General features: G+C 43.8%; 1 pseudogene; it reads right to left on the bottom strand.

The window, feature by feature from the left end:
• The window catches only part of LOC106995389 (centriole and centriolar satellite protein OFD1-like), a 60,866-nt pseudogene that overhangs the window by 19,564 nt on the left and 25,357 nt on the right, over window positions 1-15,945 (bottom strand).

Genomic DNA, 15,945 nt, shown 5'->3' on the forward strand with positions numbered 1-15,945 from the left:
AAGTATTGGCTATTGATGACAATATGTATTTTTTGTTCAAACACTAAAATTTGCATAGGATGTTAATCATAGACTACTTCCTCAGTTTTTGTTATGTTTCCACAAACTTAATTTAAACATATCACTCCTTCAAAAGTGCCAAACAATCACTTCAGAAGTTCACTCTTAAGCTCTTTGGTCATAGGTCTTCTCAAGAAAGTTTATATTCTGCTCCCCCATCCTAAGTGCCTCATTCACACTTTTATGTTTTTCTTCCTGGAGAATTTGGGTCCTGAAATTAGCAAAAGTATAAAAAGTAAATAAACTCAATAGCTAATGTAACAAATTTAGGAAAAAACATCAAGTGTTTTTAATTTAGTAGACTAAAACTGCTACCTGACTATTACTACTGGGAAGCAGAAGGAAACAGCCAGAAGTCCTCAGTGTATTTTATGAACTGATCTAGTTACAGTGTATTGAAACTAGCAGAACCAGGGGGCTGTGGTGTCTGGCTAAGGGGTGTGTGAGAGTCTCAAGAGGTAAGTGGTTTCCCATAGAAGATAATTAACACTTAAACAATGGTTGCAGGTGATAAATGGCTACAATCAATTGTGGAATGAAAGAATGATCCTATTAGTTACAAAGCAACAAAAGTGTATTTATGTACTTGAGTTTTTTATAATGCTGTTTCTTACTGTGGGATTTAATTAATTAGTCCATACATATTTAAGGTAGAATAGTTGTTTTTGACATCTAGTACTATACCGGATGTAGCAAAGTGTGGTTGTTCACAACTATAATTGCAGTTTGTCAAAAGGCTGAGGCAGGAGAATCACTTTAACCCAAGAGTTGGATGTCACCCTGGACAACAAAGCAAGACCCTGTCTCTTAAAACAAAACAAAACAAAACAAAAACAAACAAAAATGAAAAACCCTAAAAAGCAAAAACTATTGATTAAATATTGAAAAATTACCAAAAGAGATGGCAAAAGATAGATGGATGTTCCAAATATGGAAGCCCAAATATGGGCTTTCAAATACTTAAGAATAGAATGATCTTCATAGTGAGACTTCAGATCAACCATAGCACCAATTCCCAAGCCAGGGAGGCGAGTTCACAGGTGCTGAGATCCAGTCAACCTGAGAAGTGCTACAAAACACTGAGTAGTCTAAGAGCAGTTAAAGACTCTAGGTATTAGCTCCCTCTGCTGGTAATCTAGAAAGCCATGGAGAGGTGAAAACTAGTTTATATGCTGATAGAGAGGGAATAGGAGCAGAGAAAATAGAGGTAAAGAGGTGATGAACTCTCTCTGCCCAAATGTTGTTTCTTTTTTTTCCCCATTCTGTTGATCAATTTACATTTTTATTATTGCCAAAAAGAGAGTAAGGCAGGCAGAGAGTTGAAATCAAACCAGTCAAACCTATACAAGTGAGAAAACAACTTTAGAGAAGATGGAGACAAATTCTTTAATGAACTAAGATTCCTAGACCATCTATGGGTGTCAATTAACAGCATATTTCCAGTGGAAAAGAAAGCTTCTTGCACAAACTATATACAGGTGAGCTTGCTGTCAATCCTAGGTAAGATCTGAAAGATGGAACATTTGTGAGCACTTAGAAAAAATGAATAACACACAAGGAGTAATTTCATCCAATGCAAGTAGAGTCAGACCACCATGCTTTGTTTTCTGAGCACAGAATTGGTAAGAGCTACAGGCCTGGAAATATAGAATTCAGTTACTTTACATAAACACACAAAATTATCAGACCTGAAGGACTGAAGTTAACTGCAAACATATGATCTGTTCAAGTATCAATAGCCTGTCCTAATTTTCTGTCTGGTCTCACTGAAGCTTGGTTATAGTATCTCATTCTGCCTTTCATCTTAATGTTCAATAGTTCAAAAGCAAAACCCTAGTGTTAGTTCCTCTTCAATTGTACCTTCTAATACTAGGTGATATAACCTTCATAAACAAGAACTCTATTTGTCAATAAACGATAGAATATTTTGACATATATTTTGTAATTCTTTTAAATCTCATTATTCTGAATATCCAAAATAAGGGTGCATTACTTACAATTAAAAGCGTCATCTCTCTGAGTCAGCTCTCCTTCTCTTGCTCTTAGCAAGGAAGCTCACCTGAGGTCGAGTTTGAGACTATCCTGGCCAACATGGTGAAACCACATCTCTAATAAAATACAAAAATTAGCCGGGTATGGTGGTGGGCACCTGTAATCCTTGCTACTCTGAAGACTGAGGCAGGAGAATCACTTGAACACGGGAGGTTGAGGTTCTGGTGAGCTGATATCTTGCCACTACACTCCAGCCTGGGTTACAAAGTGAGAATCCATCTCAATAAATAATAAATAAATAATGAAAGTAAACGAAAATCCCAGCCTTGAGATGGAATCTTTAACTTTGTTGGAAAGCAAAGTTTCAACCTCATTCAACTAGATATTCTAGCTGCATAAAAATTGACTCCTCTAATTACTGTTAAACTGCATTATCATACCTTCCTAACTTCCCTCATGTAATATATGCTACTTAGAAATAGAACATCTCTCAGTCCTTTATCTAAACAAACAAGCAAGCAAACAAACAAACAAAAATTTAGACAGGGTCCAGCTCAGTTCCCCAGGCTGGAGTGCATGGTGAAATCTCTGCTCACTGCAACCTCTGCCTTTTGAGCTCAAGGAACCCTCCTGCCTCAGTCTCTCAAGTAGCTGGGACTACAGGCACACATCAGCAAGTCTGGCTACATTTTTTGTATTTTTCGTAGAGACGGACTTTTGCCATGCTCCCCAGACTTGTCTTGAATCTCTGGATTCAAACGATATGCCCACCTCTACCTCTCAAACTTCTGGGACTAGAGGCATGAGCCACCACATCTGGCTCCCTTAACTAAAATTTGATAAGTTCTTCAGGAAGGAAATTGCACAAAATGTACATTCAGAAATGATACTCCAAAGAATGAAATCACCACGCATTTTACTGGTGGTGCTGTTTGAATGTTTCAGTTTATGCCTCATCCTGACTTAGAGTTAGCAAGATCATATGAACTCCTAAATGAATGGATCACCCTTTTGTGCCAAGAATTGGTGGGTTCTTGGTCTCACTGACTTCAAGAATGAAGCCACGGACCCTGGCCATGAGTGTTACAGTTCTTAAAGATGGTGTGTCCGGAGTTTGCTCCTTCAGATGTTCAGATGTGTCTGGAGCTTCTTCCTTCTGGTGGGTTCATGGTCTCACTGTCAGGAGTGAAGGTGCAGACCTTTGCGGTGAGTGTTACAGCTCTTAAAGGCAGCCGTCTGGAGTTGCTCATTCTTCCCAGTGGGTTCATGGTCTGGTTGGCTTCAGGAGTGAAGCTGCAGACCTTCATGGTGAGTGTTACAGCTCACAAAGGCAGCGTGGACCCAAAGAGTGAGCAGCAGCAAGATGTATGCAAAGAGAGAAAGAAGAAAGCTTCCACAGTGTGGAAGGGCTCCCGCAGCCTTTTATTCCCTTATCTGGCCCTACCCACATCCTGCTGATTTGTCCATTTTACAGAGAGCTGACTGGACCATTTGGACAGGGTGCTGATTGGTGCATTTACAATCCTCTAGCTAGACATAAAAGTTCTCCACTAGCTTAGCTAGATACAGAGTACCAATTGTTGTATTTACAAACCTTGAACTAGACACAGAGTGCTGATTGGTGTGTTTCCGATCTCTTAGCTAGACATAAAATTTCCCCAAGTCCCCACCAGACTCAGGAGCTCAGCTGGCCTCACCCAGTGGATCCTCTACCCTGGCTGCAGGTGGAACTGCCGGTCAGTCCTGAGCTGCGCCTGTACTCCTCAGCCCTTGGCGGTTGATGGGACCCGGAGCCACGGAGCAGGGGCCAATGCCCCTTAGGGAGCCCACCGTGGAGTGGGGGGCTCAGACATGGTGGGCTGCAGGTCCCAAGCCCTGCCCTGTGGGGAGGCAGCTGAGGCCTGGCGAGAATTTGAGTAGGGGGACCTGGCCAAACTTCCACAGCTGCTGGCCCCAGGGCTAAGCCCCTCACTGCCCTGGGCCAGTGGCGCTGGCCGGCCACTCCATGTGCCGAGCTCGCTGAGCCCGCACCCCTGCCTGCGGAACTCACACTGGCCCCAGAGCTCTGGGGCAACCCCAGATCCCGACCGCACCTCTCCCTCCACACCTCCTGGCAAGCAGAGGGAGGTAGCTCCTGCCTGTCAACCCAGAGAGGGGCTCCCATGGTGCCATGGTGGGCTTAAGGGCTCCTCAAGCACCACCAGAGTGGACACTGAGGCCAAGGAGGCCCTGAGAGTGAGGGGTACTAGCACACTGTCACCTCTCAATACCCCCTCTAAACAGGACACCCCAACTGCTGTTGGGAATTTGTCCGATGACTGCTCTAGCTACTTCCTGCTGGTTAGTGGCCATGAAGGTCCCCTGAAGTTGTAGTGTTTTCCAGAGGGGAGCTCTCTAGGCCAGTGAAAGTGCCAGCAGGTTGGTCCTGGGGTCCTCAGTAAAAGTTGTTAGTTGAGCTCATTTGGGGTTCCATTTGTAAGACCATCTGTAGCTTGATGGCCTCAATTCTAGCAGAAACAAATTTGACAAGAAGGTTAAGGATACAGGGCCCAAAGGCTAGTAATAGCAAGATGGCTGCCACTGGAGGTAGAAAGGGGAGAAGCCATGTTGCCCAACTCCAGGGGTTAGTGTAAGAATTTGAAAGGTATTGTCTGATTTCAGAAGCCTTTTCCTGAAAACACCAGTTGGCATCTCGTACTATCCCTGACTAGTTAGTGTAAAAACAACACTCTTCCCCTTAGAAGGTACAGTGTCCTCCTTTTTCAGCAGTGAGGAAATCTAGGCCTCAGCGGTTTTGGAGAGTCACTGCTGCTAAAGAGTGTATTTGGGATCATAGAGTAAAAATAGATTTTGTTATTTCTTGTAAATTGAGAAATATTTTGAGAGTGTGTGGTAGTAGGATAATGAGGTAGATAACCCAGCTATTCTGGTTTCCTAACCCTATAAGTAGGGGTATTAGTTGTATTGCTCTGTGCTGATGGACTTGATCTTTGAGGGGTACTGATAAAGTCTGATTTCCTGGGGCAATATTAATGTTGGGACTTAGAAAGACTAAGGTGCAGGTGCCTGTCCACTTAGTGGGGAGGCAGATACAAGTTGACATTCCACATAAGAAGAATATGCCTTGGCTGGGTAGGCACTGTTTTTTCTTTACTACTTCTATCTCTTTTTCTTTCTCTTGGACTTCTTCTTTGTCTCTCTCTTTCCTTTCTGCTGGTCTTTCCCTGCCTCTGCCAGCCACTTATGCTGCTATTCTCCCCTCTCCTTCCCATTTTGATGATTTTGGCAGTGTAAGCCTGCCACCTCCTTGAGTTTTTGCACTGAGTGCAATAACTCCATGATTTCCTTGTGGTATTTAATGGGAGTTCCCCCAGAAGTTAGAAACTGCCTTTCTTTCCATATTGCAGCATGGACATGTAGGATTACATAAGCATACTTGCTATCTCTATACACATTTATTCTTTTTCCCTTTCCCAGTTCTAAGGCTCAGGTAAGTGCCACTAGTTCTGCTAACTGGGCACAGGTCCCTGGGGGAAGAGACTTACTTTCAAGTGTGGTTACATCACTAACTATGGCATAACCTGCCCTTTGTATCCCGTTCTCCACAAATGAACTTCCATCAGTATATAGGTTAAGGTCAGGATTAGCTAAGGGGACTTCTAACAGATCATCTCAGGTGGCATAAGTCTGGATTTGTTGGCAGTCATGCTCATTTGGTTCCCCATCCTCTGGGAGAAAACTGGCAGGGTTGAGGGCCACACATGTATGCACTTGAAGCACTGGTCCCTCAAGGAGTTGCACCTGGTATCTAAGCAGGTGGTTGTCTGATAGCCATAAACTTCCTTTGGCACCTAGTAAGTCATTTACATCATGAGTAGTCCAGACACTGAGATACTTTCCTTGTATTATCTTGATAGCCTCTGACACTAAGACAGCCACCACCACAACTACCTGTAAATGATGAGGCCAACCTTTTGCTACTACATCAATTTCCTTACTTAGATGTGCCACTGGTTGTGGGGTTGTCCTACGAGTCTGAGTAAGGACTCCAAGAGCTATACATGCTCTCCCTGTGACATACAGAGAGAAGTTTTGTCCTGTGGGAAGGCTTAAAGCTAGAACTTGTACTAGGGCCTGCTTTAATGTTTTGAAGGCTGTTTCTGTCTTTGGTTCCCATTCCACTAGATGAATATTTGCCCTCTGGGTTTCCTTGATTAGAGTATAGAGGGGCCTGGCTATCTCGCTGTATCCATAGTCATAGTCAGGAAAAGCCGGTAATTTCAAGGAACTCCCCACAATTGTTTTAATGTCTTAGGGTGAGGATAAGCCAGTATAGACGGTATTCACTCCTTGCTGCGGTCCCTAGTCCTCCTGGCTAAGATTAGGCCTAGATATCTGACCATCTGTAGGCGAAGCTGGGCCTTCAACCTAGACAGCTTGTAGCCTTGATTAGCTAGAAAGTTCAAGAGATCTAGAGTACCCTGCTGGCATGAGGCTTCCTAACTGGTAGCCAAAAGTAAATCATCCACATACAGAAGGATCAGAGTGCCTGGACTTGAGAAGTGACCTAGATCTTGGGTCAGTGCCTGACTAAACAGGTGAGGACTATCCCTAAACCCTTGGAGCAAGATGGTCCACATAAGTTGGGACGTGTGGTCTGTGGGATCCTCAAAGGCAAAGAGAAACATGGAGTCAGAGTGCAGGGGAATACAGAAGAGGGCATCCTTGAGGTCCAGAACAGTGAACAATTCTGCTTCCTCTGGTATTTGTGACAGCAAGGTGTAGGGGTTGGGTACAACTGGATACAGAGGAATTACTGCCTCATTGATGAGTCTAAGATCTTGCACTAGTCTCCACTGAGATTTTTGTACTCCTAAAATTGGGGTGTTCCAAGGAATGCTGCATTTCCTTACTAAGCCTCGAGCTTTTAAAGTTTAACAATATCCTGTAATCCTTTATGAGCTTCAGGCCTTAAGGGATATTGCCTTTGGTAAGGAAACATGGTGGGATCTTTTAAACTGATTTGGACTGGGCGGGCATTTTTTGCCCTTCCACATTGTCCTTCCAATGCCCAGACTTCAGGGTTGATTCCCTTCTCAAGTAGGGGACACCAAATGGGTAACTTGTTCCCCATATTCACGTAGATAATGGCTCCAGTCTTGGTTAATATATCCCTCCCTAATAAGGGTGTGGAACTTTCAGGCATAACAAGAAAGGCATGTTAAAAGAGTAAAGTCTCCCAATTACAACTGAGGAGGTGGGAGAAATACCTGGTTACAGGCTGTCCTAGGATTCCTCAGATGGTAATGGACCTTGAGGACAGTCGTCAGGACAGGAGATTAACACTGAGAAGGCTATGCCAGCATCCAGGAGGAAGTCAATTTCCTGGCCCTCAATGGTTAAGTGTATTCAGAGCACAATGAGGGTGATGACATGAGCTGGTGCTTGCCCCAGGCACCTTCAGTCCTGTTGTTGGATCATCTGGTTGGGGGCTACTGACCCACAGAACCCTCATCCTCTGGGGCAGTGCACCTTCCAGTGACTGCCTTGGCATAGTGGACATGGATGAGTGGTCAGCTTGTTTCTCATTGGACAATCTTTTTTAAAGTGTCCTAGTAAACCACACTGATCACAAAGCTTACTGGGTGATAGGCCTGCTCCATTTTCTGTCCTCTCTGAACCACCAAGGTTTGTTTGCCTGAGGGCCATGGCTAAGGCTGCGGCCTTTTTCTGATCTCGCTTTTCCTTTTGGGTCTGTTCCTCTTGGTCCCTATTATAGAACACTGAGGTTGCCCGGTTTAATAATGTCTCCAAATTTTGTTCAGGGTCCAGGGCTTGCTTCTGGATCTTTCTCCTGATATCTAGGGCTGACTGGGTAATAAATTTATCTTTTAGAATCAGTTAACCCTCAAGTGATTCGAGTGACAGGGGAGTATATTTTCTTAAGGCCTCCCATGTAGCCACTCGAGGAAGGCAGAAGAACTTTCTTCCTATCCCTCAGTTATGGTGGACATCACTGAATAATTCATGGACATTTTCCCTAATGCTCTTTAGTCCTTCTAGAACACAGGTCAACAGATGTTTATGATTCCAGTCCCCATGATCTGGGTCAAGATCCCAGTGGAGATCCAAACTGGGGATGGCTTGCTGACTGGTAGGGAATTTGTCCCTTTCTTCAGCTGTCATTCTATCATTTACTTGACTAAGGTATCAAGTATCTCCAAACTCTCAGGCTGCAGCCAAAGCCACCTTCTTTTCATTAAAGGGCAGTGTTTGATCTAACAGTAGCATGACATCTCTCCAAGCAAGGTTGAAGGTTTGCCCTATGTACTTATCAGGATCATCTGAAAACTTGCCCAGGTCTGCCTTGATCTGGTTTAAATCAGAGAGGGAGAAGGGGACATGTACCCGGGTTAGGGCAAATTCCTCCCCCCCACCCCACAGCTTGAAGGGGACATAACCAATAGCCTGAAGGTTTTTGTGGTCCTTTGGAGATTTCTTTGTTTATTTCTTTCTGGGCAGGAGAGATTAGAGGAGGATTATCATTAATAGGAAGGGGAGCTATAGGGAGGCTAGGATATGGGGGTAAGCTGAGAAGTCCTCTTGTGGAATGGAAACTGCAAGCTCTGAAGGGTTGTAGATTCTCCCTTAATGAAAAGAAAGCTTGTACATAAGGTATTTCACTCCATTTGCCTTCCCTCTTACAAAAAAAGTCAAGCTGTAGGATAGTATTGTAATTTGTACTTCCCTCAGGTGGCCATTTTTCCCCATCAGAGAGAGAATATTGGGGCCAAACAGTAGTGCAGAAAATAAGAGCCACCTCTTTTTCAGGGTTTGTGGGTCAAATTGGTCCCAATGACTTAGGATGCATTTCAAGGATGCGATGTTGATCCCTGAGTGTTTCCCATCTGAAAGATAAAACCATCTGCAGTTTTAGTTTGTTTTATTTCTCCCCCTGCAACGGTCCCTGGACCCTGCTGATCAGAATAGTTGTCCTCACCAATGCAGCAGCAGAAACACTAGCTTTTCCCCCAGACCACATGGAGGACCAATGAAGGTCAGATCTTTAGTGGCCCTTACTGATGCATTCTCAAAAATCTGCACCCTTGCCTGTCCACCCAGACCACATGGAGGTCTGGACCAAGAAAAATCGGATTTAACGACTCTTACCGACACATTCTCAAAAACCTGAACCTGTTAGGGTCCTAAGCATTCTCCCATTAGTATTGGGACTTTACCCCTGTCCTATAAAGATGTTATGACCCAAAATGAAGGGGAGGGCAATTCCCTGAGGGAGGGAAGGGATCTTTAGGGTTGGAAGAGTGACATCTTTTGTCCTTGCTTATATGAACAGGAAGGATACAATTTCTGAGGCTCCCCATATCCTAGCTTCAGGAATAGTTTTGTTAGGCCTGCTACTCTGAGGAGGGATCCTAAAATTCCAGATAGTCCCTCTTACAATAGGGATTTGGGCAAAAATTATGTCTTTCTGATTGGTGAGCCCAGGTGCCTAAAGAAGGTAACAAAGTCCTGGAGTTCATACTAGAGGTCATTCTTATAGGAGAAACTAGAAAAGCACCAGAGACAGGGAGTGATTTTTAGAAGCAGTAGTAACCTCAGAGAAGAGAAGCAAGAGGAAGTTTGTCTGGAAGGCATTAGGACCCAGGGGGCAAGGGTCAGGGTAGATAGAATAGACAGGTGAGTCTCGCTTGGGTGACATGCCTTTGAGAGTTCCACTCATGGCCGCAGGCTCAACCAACTTGTTGTCAGGACCCCAGAGCTGCATGGCTTTCCTCTCAGTCGACCCACAGGTCAGCCCAGAAGTACAGGAAAAGTGGAAGCTGGTTCTAGGCAAACCAACGCTCCCAACTCCAAAGAGTCAGGGGTTTTAGAGAGCCCTTTCCCAGAAAGCCTGACACCCATGTCTTAAGTCCAGTAGCCACACTAGTCACTTTTAACTGGCCGACAGGTGCCCGGTATTTAGCCTCTGAATTCTAAGGTAAAATAGGACAGAATAGCAAGAAAAAGGGGTCTGTTGGTGCTCACCGCTCGGCAATAGTCAACGTCCCAGTGCTTGAAGATAGGTGAAAGTCTCACCACGTGATGATAGGTGAAAGTCCCCTTGTGGTCGCCAAAATGTGTCCAGAATTGGTTGGTTCTTGGTCTCACCGACTTCAAGAATGAAGCCATGGACCCTTGCGGTGAACGTTACACTTTTTAAAGATGGGATGTCCGGAGTTTGTTCCTTCAGACATTTAGATGTGTCTGGAGCTTCTTCCTTCTGGTGAGTTCATGGTCTTGCTGTCAGGAGTGAAGCTGCAGACCTTCACAGTGAGTGTTACAGCTCACAAAGGCAGCGTGGACCCAAAGAGTGAGCAGCAGCAAGATTTACTGCAAAGAGGGAAAGAATAAAGCTTCCACAGTGTGGAGCGGAACCCAAGTGGGTTGCTGCTGGCTAGCTTGGGCAGCCTGCTTTTATTCCTTTATCTGGCCCTACCCACATCCTGCTGATTAGACCATTTTACAGAGGGCTGATTGGTCCACTTTACAGAGAGCTGATTGGACCATTTTGACAAGGTGCTGACTGGTGCATTTACAATCCTCTAGCTAGAAATAAAAGTTCTCCAAGTCCCCATTAGCTTAGGTAGATACAGAGCACCAATTGATGTATTTACAAACCTTGAGCTAGACAGAGATTACTGATTGGTGTATATACAAACCCTGAGCTAGACACAGAATGCTGATTGGTGCATTTACAATCCTTGAGCTAGACACAGTGCTAGACAGAAAAGTTCTCCAAGTCCCCACTATCTTAGCTAGATACAGAGTACCAACTGGTGTATTTACAAACCTTGAACTAGACACAGAGTACTTGATTGGTGTATTTACAAACCCTGAGCTAGACACAGAGTGCTGATTGGTGTGTTTATGATCCCTTAGCTAGGCATAAAAGTTCCCCAAGTCCCCACCAGACTCAGGAGCCCAGCTATCCTCACCCAGTGGATCCTGCACGGGGGCTGCAGGTGGAGCTGCCCACCAGTCCCGAGCTGCATCTGCTCTCCTCAGCCCTTGGGCGGTTGATGGGACCCGGTGACATGGGGCAAGGGGTTGCAACCTTGGGGAGCCCACGGTGGAGTGGGGGCTCGGATATGGCGGGCTGCAAGTCCCCAGTCCTGCCCCATGGGGAGGCGGCTAAGGCCTGGCAAGAATTTGAGTGCACCTCTGGTGGGCCGCTACTGCTGGGAGACCCAGTGCAACCTCCGCAGCTGCTGGCCCGGGTGCTAAGTCCCTCACTGCCCTGGGCTGGCAGTGCCGGGGGACCGCTCCACGTGCGGGCCTCCAAGCCCCTGCCAGCACCTACTAGAACTCGCACTTGCCCAAGAGCACGGTGCAGCCCCGGTTCCTGCAAGCACCTCTCCCTCCACACCTCCCTACAAGCAGAGGGAGGAAGCTCCGCCCTCAGCCAGCCCAGAGAGGGGCTCCCACTGTGCCATGATGGGCTGAAGGGGTCCTCAAGTGCCACCAGAGTTGACAATGAAGCCGAGGAGGCACTACGAGTGAGGGCTGCTAGCACATTGTCACCTCTCACTTCCATTTATGTTTTCACAGAGCAACAATTTACTAACTACCCGTTGCAAATAAAGCAGCATACTGGGGACAGAATATAAAATTGTACACAGGTATAGGCCTCATTGCTAAACACCTCATGATTTAGTCAGAGAGAAATAATCACAATAAGATACGATAATTTCATAACTGAGGTAAATAAAGACTGCATGAAGGAATGAGGCCTAAATGCATTGCTTAGCGGGAGTCGGGGAATGCATCATTGAGGTGACATCCAAGCTGGGTCTTGAAAGACAATATAGTTTTATCAGGGAGAGAAGGAATTTGACATTCCAGGTGAAGACATACAGACATGGCGCTTTTTATGAGGATGACAATCTTCCTCAAAGCCTTCAGATACTCGCGTTAAAATAAACCGGAATCTAGTCTGTCATCTAGCTTGAATCTGAAGTTATTAGACTAAACACAATACAATCATCTCAATGATCGGTGCTGCCAACATTATAGCTGAAGAAAGTCCATTCCTCAGAAATGCTATACAAAAGTTTAAAGGGGGTGCCCGTAGCATTAAACAACTAGGTCTCATTTCAAGCCCCAAGCACGAGTTGCCATTAGGGGGAAGCCTTCCTACTTTTAACATCTGATAGCAGCAATTCTGGATGTAGGCCAAAAACACTGCTGTAAATCCAGTCTGGTCTAAGACACACCCCTGGTCGAAAAGTATTACTTCTTAAAGGAATAGATCCAATCCCACTTGCCAACACAAACTCCTGCACTCATCATCCTCACCATCTCTTGCCTCACCAGTTACTTTCCTGGTGACCAGATCAAATGGCCCCATGGGTGACCCTTGTGACCCTGGTGACCTTTACCTTTGTTCATTTCCATGGTTCTGTCAATAGCATCACACTGTATTGGGTTTCTGGTTTCCACCTGAAACCTCATCCTGCAATTTGGTACTATTGGACTATCCTTATTCTTCCACCTGCCAGTCTCAATACAGGTGATCAGTCCTCTCTGCCTTAAAGAGCTGTTCTTCCCTTTCATGAGCTAGTCTATACCTCTGAGCTGCTCCTAAAACCCATAATCTAACCCTCTAATCTGCCTGAGAAAGATGGAGCTTATTTAGGTTGTGTTTCCCAGAAACCCAACTTCAGTGTTCACCGCTGCAATTCTTGCCTTTCCTCAAGTCTCAGAAGAAGCAAATCTGTGTATCCTTTTCAAGGCTCATCTTTCTTTTTATTTGCACTCTTGGCTCCAGTGCCTGCTGTTCTTCTGAACCCTTGTTTCATCAGTTATCCCATCTCATTCCGGGATCTTGAGCCAATCTACTAATGGCTGCAGAATATACCCATACAGTAAACTATTTGTAAATATCACCTCTTGGTGCTTTTGAATTCTCTCAAGACTATTCTTTTCATGAAGAATGAGGGCTTCAGATTTTGCTTGTCAAGTCTTTCTCAAAAACATTCCGGAACACAGCTAATTCCTTCTCATAGTTTCATTTTGCTTTCATTTTAACTTTCACTATCTTGGCATCTTTAAAAAACTTCAACTGCAAATTGACCACAAACAATTAAAAATTTCAAGTATTATACTATAAAAACAGTAACAAATTATCTTACACAGCTAGGTTCCACATTAATGCTCTGTCCAAATATGTTACATTTATTTGATGTTTAGTTTTGTTTCATTGAGTATAATCTCATTCACCGTATTTGTAGGACTCACTCAAATGTCAAACAAATGTCATTGGAAATAAAAATAACATTCACAAGAGTAGAGTATCCCATTCTTTATTAAAAGTTCTAGATATTTTTCGATATACATAAGATTAAGACTTTAGAAGACAAACAAAATCATCACTCTTGTTAACAGTAACAAGGTAAAGCTCATCTTTTGACTATTTGTAAATTTTGAATTTCTTCCTCAAGTTGCTCTTCTAGTTTTCTCTTATATTCATTTAGCTTCAGTTTTAAAGACTCACACTTGATAGGCTGGGGGTAAGCATCTGCAAACTGATTGTCAATAAGCTGAAACTTCTCAGCTATTAAAAAAAACCACGTCAAATTAGGACATAGAAGCATGGTCAGGTGTGTAAGAGAGGCCAGAGGTGCAATCTTGGTTCACTGCAAGCTCCTCCTCCCAGGTTCATGCCATTCACCTACCTCAGCCTCCTGAGTAACGAGGACTACAGGCGCCTGCCACCACGCCCACCTAATTTTTTGTACTTTTAGTAAAGACGGGATTTCACCATGTTAGCAGGATGGTCTCCATCTCCTACCTCGTGATCTGCCCGCCTGGGCCTCCCAAAGTGCTGGGATTACAGGCATGAGCCACCATGCCCCACCAGACCTCTTCAAGGCTGAGGCAGTAGAAGGGTATGAATCCAGGAGGAGGTGCTTGCAATGAGCAGAGAGCCCTCCACTGCACTCCAGCCTGGGCCACAGAGTGAGACTCCATTACAGAAAAAAAAAAAAAAAAAGTGAAAGAAAGACTATACCTAGGGGAATGCCTGAGGGTCTGCAATTTACTTTGAAATATACAAGAAAGTAAGACGGATGAATGGATGAACAGATAAAAATGATGAAGCATATATAATGCAAATGTAATAGTGGAATCTACTTGTCAGGTATGTAAGTGTTGACCAGAATTGTGTCAACTTTTCTGTATATTTGAAAGTGTTCATTGTAACATGTTGGAGGAAAAACAAACCCAAGAATACAGTTTGAAGTCTGAAAATACCTAAGTCTCTTCCCTACTCTCTAAGTGCTAAGGCAGAGAGCTCTTTATTGGACTTTGGTTAAAGCTGACTTCAGATTCGAAACAATAACTTTAAAAGAATCAAAGATCACGTACTTCAATGCCTCCACTTTACAGATAAAGAACAAATCCCAAGATAGCTCAATAATTGACTAAATAACAGCATAGCCAGGACTAAAGTGAGATCTACTGACTCTTCCATTAATTAGTCCAGCAGCCCTCAAACCAACTATGCATCAAAATCAACCACAAAGAATCCAGGGTCCAATCTCAACCATGTATAACACCCATCAAAAAAGTATGTACAATGGGAAAAAGACTGGCAGAAGTAGATTATCACATTGATAGTGTTTGTCCCTGGTAGGCAAGATTTTAGACATAGTTTTTCATCAACTTCTCTGTGTTTTCCAAAAGCTGTACAACATAGGTCTCTCCAGCCACATGGGGTCATTGACACTGGAAAGGTGACAGTTTGAACTGAGATATACTTTAAATGTAAAACACACACACACACACACACACACACACACACACATTTCAAAACTCAGTGCAAAATATAAACGCAAAGTATCTCATTAGTGTATTTTATGTTGAATACCTGTTGAAACAATATTTTGGATATATTGGTTTAAATATGTTATTAAAACAAATTTCACCAGTTTCTTCCTATTGTTCTCAATGTAGCTACTGGGAAACTTAACATTATGTATGTGGCTCACGTATTGGACAACACTGCTTGTTAGTTAGCAAGTAATGTGTTTCTAATGGAATTAAATTTATACTTAATTAAAGGCATAGTCATAGAATACATTGTACAAATTACAAACTTATCTTCTTACAACTTATTCTCACTATTTAAGAGTAAAGACAGCCAAGAGTTCCATTAAGCACATCATTTTAAATGGCTACTCCCCATCTCTACTGAGCACAAAACTGAAGGTCAGGATGATAATGCAGACTGGCGTAAAGAACCAAAAGCTCTAGATCATGGATGGGAGAATTTGGACTCCACTCTCTGTTCTGATGCAGACTGAATATTTCCATGTTGCTCCACTTCTGATGACCTCAATTTCCTCAACTATAAAATGAAGCGATAAGCCAATAACTCCTCTAGTGCTTTGCAAAGCAAATAGTCTGCAGTCTTCTAACTTCGTAACTGTAAAGTTAAGACAAACCATGAGGAAGAACCTCTGAATTAAGAGAGGTGAAAGTCAACAGACAGAAAGATTATGGTCCTTTGAATCACTCCATGCTTTGACCAGCAGAGCCCTGGCATTCATGAAGCCAGGCGATGACACTGGGAAGCACTTCCTGGCCCCCCAAGATGATTCTAGAAAAAGTGAATTCCCTTGTTACCTGTAAGTTGCATCCCTCCGGTTCAAGGAACCACCACACAATCTGGTAAATCCAGTATCCTCCTTCATTCCAAATGAAAACAGCAGAACTGAAATTAAGAATGGAGGCTATAATTGCCAAAGTATCTTACAACTCTCTTTAGCTCGATAATATTCTGTCAATTCTTTAAAAAAAAATGCATAAGGAAACCGAAGAAACACAATGCAT

This window comes from Macaca mulatta, chromosome Y, assembly GCF_049350105.2.
Source record: "Macaca mulatta isolate MMU2019108-1 chromosome Y, T2T-MMU8v2.0, whole genome shotgun sequence".
In the NCBI taxonomy this organism is placed as follows: domain Eukaryota; kingdom Metazoa; phylum Chordata; class Mammalia; order Primates; family Cercopithecidae; genus Macaca; species Macaca mulatta.